The sequence below is a fragment of the Mustelus asterias genome, chromosome 20, assembly GCF_964213995.1.
Source record: "Mustelus asterias chromosome 20, sMusAst1.hap1.1, whole genome shotgun sequence".
Classification (NCBI taxonomy): Eukaryota; Metazoa; Chordata; class Chondrichthyes; order Carcharhiniformes; family Triakidae; genus Mustelus; species Mustelus asterias.
The window spans coordinates 51,521,540-51,525,300 of record NC_135820.1 but is presented as its reverse complement, the minus strand read 5'-3'; the positions used below and the strand labels follow the sequence as shown (position 1 = coordinate 51,525,300).

General features: G+C 42.4%; 1 pseudogene; it reads left to right on the top strand.

The window, feature by feature from the left end:
- The first annotated feature begins 1,037 nt into the window (after positions 1 to 1,037).
- On the top strand, positions 1,038 to 1,358 carry LOC144508249 (thioredoxin pseudogene; annotated as a pseudogene).
- Positions 1,359 to 3,761: the final 2,403 nt, after the last annotated feature.

The following is a 3,761-nucleotide window of genomic DNA, read 5'->3' as shown; positions in this document are numbered from 1 at the left end:
GGGGGTTCTGGATTTTAAACATAAAGAAAAGATGTGGTTAACACGTGTAGATATAAAATAAAAACAAGAGCTCCTGTACAGAGGACAAACCAAAACTAAAAGCCGGAACTTGTGTAACATCCCAATGACATCACAGTTAAATCATGTGACTGGCTCTTAAAGCAATCATGGAACTATTTAAATATCTGGCATATTCTTTGGCAGTTGGTTGGAGGGAGTCTACATCTAATTCTGGGCAGGTGAGGAGTCTGTAATTGTTGTAATATCTGGTTGGAGGGAGGTAGATTTCAGTTAATTTGGATGTGTGTTCTACCTTGTGAAATGTTAGATGTTAACTATGTTAACAACTTATGCACTGGCATAGGTTGACAATTTACTGGAAGGAGGTCAGACGTTTGAATGGACCTACTATATATTAAGCTGATCTTTCTCTACACCCTAGCTGTGACTGTGACACTATATTCTGTACCTTCTCTTTTCTTTCCCTGATGTACTCTATGAATGGTATGCTTTGTCTGTATAGCGCGCAAGAAACAGTACTTTTTATTGTATCCCAATACGTGTGACAATAATAAATCAAATCAAATCAGAAAAAGCCTAATTAGAGTTGGCAGGGGCACAATATAAGACAATAATTGGAGCTGGCAGGGGCACAATAGTGTGTATAAGACAGTAATTGGAGCTGGCAGGGGCACAATATCGCGTATAAGACAGTGAATAGCTGGTGGAAGCTGGACAGTGAGGCCAATGAATTTTGGTTGATGCGGAGAGAATATGCATTCCCAATAGAACCATGAGGATAGAGTTATAAATTAAAGTATGTGAACAGAACAAAATAAAACAGATTTGAACAAACCCACTGTGCTGCTGCCCTGAGAGTCAACTGGGTAATACTGTTTCTGTGAATTGTTGCTTGAGTCCTGTGTGTGTGATTGATTGCTACAATAAAGCTTTGTTATACCAATTGGGATTGCCAGGCTGTGTCACTAACTGTACAGTGGTGCTGGTGCTACACAAGGCTGTGCAGGAGACTGAAGATGGGAGTCCACGTGCTGGAGAACCAGAAAGATTTTGAAATGGCGCTGAAGGAGGCGGGATGTAAACTGGTGGTTATCGACTTCTCCGCAAAATGGTGTGGGCCTTGTCAAACTATCAAGCCGCGGTTCCACGAATTGGCGGAGAAAACCCCCAGTGTAATTTTCTGTGAGGTCGACGTGGATGACGCATCGGAGCTTGCTGAGCAGTGTAAGATAAATTGCTTGCCAACGTTCCATTTCTACAAGAATGGAGAGTTGGTGTTGGATTTTTCTGGAGCCAATCGAACGACACTGGAAGACAAAATTCAAGAGCTGCAGTAATGGCCTTTAATCTGAATGAAACCTGTGTTTCAAACCAAAAATAAATCAGTAATTTAAAAAAAACAGACTTATCTAGGACTGAGCATCTCTGACACAAAGAAACTCTATGGATCTGTTGGCTAAGATCAAGACCGAGATCAGGTGCAGTGCTTTTTCTTGTCAGCTTGAATCTTGTGTTTCTCTCTTGTGGAGACCATGAAATGGATTCAAATTGTGTTGTTTTTTGGAGCAATAAAGGAGATCGATTAAGGTTTGCCCTGTCCATTCTGTGCATTGGTTTTGTGACTTCAAGAATGGAGTAAATTTTCTTTTTAAAACTCTAAAATTTTGAGGGCAAGTTTCCAGCTAACCCTCCAAGTGGTCATTCAGCATATTGTCCCACCCACTTTTATGGAAGACATTCAATATGTGTCCATATGTGGCTCAGTTTTCCATGTATAATGTTGTTACATAATCCAATATGTATATGAGGCGTTATTGAGCTTCCGATTGTCCCAGGGTCATCACACTTCACAATCTAGTGCAATGACAAGACACAATGATTTAGTCACAGCTCTTATTTGACCTTTGATCTCTTGACTAGACTAAATCACAAAAGCGACATCAAATTAACAACATGGAGATAAGAAGATGCACTCAGCTTGTCTCAATTTCTCCTAGCCATTCTGTTACCATGGTAATACGTTTCACTAAATCTCTTCCAATCACGTTATTACTATAAACACAGTGATCTGACCAACATCTCCTCAATATGTAAGGCATGGAAGAATGACCTTCATCCAGTCCTTCAGCTCCTTGTTCTTTCATCCCCGGTCAGCAGATACTATTTTAACTCATCATGTGCTGATCCCACAAGCAAAGAGGTATACAGGTAGCGCAGACTCGTATTACCACATCATGCAAGCAAGCAAAGCAGCTGTGTTTACATGAAATATATAAATGAATGGAATACTGCTTCATCAGAGATTCATCAACCTCCGGCTGCCTCTTATAACACAAGTACAATAACGTTTCCATCACTGTGTACAAACATCTCACACAATCTATCTGGCCAAAGTTCACTGATAAGATTCCACACCCAACATGATGATGATGCACCTATTAAGTCATTGAGGAAATTGTTCGTGAGAGATTCCTCAAGAGTACTTTACATTACTCTTTGGCATAGGGTACACTAGCAAAGAGGTTATGTTCATCTTTTATTAATCTTGCTGGCTAGGCTTCAGCTATAAAATTGTGTCCAATGCTGGACGCCACATTCCAGAAAAATGTCTCAATTTTAGATTGGATGCAGAGAGTATTTACTGGAATGGTACGAGTGATACTGGATTCAGTTTGTGACAGATTTTAGCTTGGATTAGCCCCTTGAAGAAGAGAAGGTTAAGAGTGGGTTCGATAAAATGGTTCAAATTTTTTTTGGTAGACTAAGTAATGAGAAACTGTTTCCACTACCAGCAGGGTCAGTAACCATATAATACAGATATAAGATAAGCAGCAAAACTCAGAGGGGAGATAAGAATTTGTTTTTACGCATTGGGGATCTGGAACTTGCTACCTGAAAGGGCAGTGAAAGCAGATTTTTAAAAACTTCCAAAGGGAATTGGATGAAGAGAAAAGAATTGTAGGGCTATGGGGAAAGCAACAGGGAATATAGCCCCCAAATGTGCTGTAAGGTTCTATGGCCTGAACTTTCAGGATGGAGGTTCGGAACCTGCCATCCAAAGGGTTGATCCACTCCATCTGACGAAGGAGCAGCAAGCTCCGAAAGCTTATGGTATTTGCTACCAAATAAACCTGTTGGACTTTAACCTGGTGTTGTGAGACTTCTTACTATCCAAAGGGTTGGCAGGGAACAGATCCTTGAAGATTCTGGCAGTCTGATTCCATATTACACTCTTAATGAGCATTGATTGGCATAAAGCGGGACTTCTGCCACTCATGCAGGAGGAAGTTCTGCCTTGGAGAGTTGGGGGCTAATCAGATTGGTGGCAGCTTTTCAGTCCCTCCAGGCACAGCACTGCAGTGACCGGATGAGGCACTGCAGGGAACTGCCTGGTACAGTCAGGGATCTGGAGGACAGGTAAGTGACAGTATTCCAGGGGTGGGGAGGATAGGGAACATCTGGGTGTCATGATGGGAGCAATCAGGGTCTCAGGGATAGACCAGAGAGTACAAGGGAGGTCTAGAGGCCTTAAGGCACAGGTGTCCCCATTCAGTAGGGTTAGCTGAGGAGCTTCCCCATTCCCCCCGAGATCGAACATACTTAGGGTGGGATTCTCCATCCGTTCACACCCCCGCCGCCGTTGCCAGAGAGGATTGAGAATTTGGCGCTCAGTAAAATCTCTGTTCACTGCAGCAGGACAGGAGAATCCCACTAGCATGAATGGCTGGAGAACCCCGCCC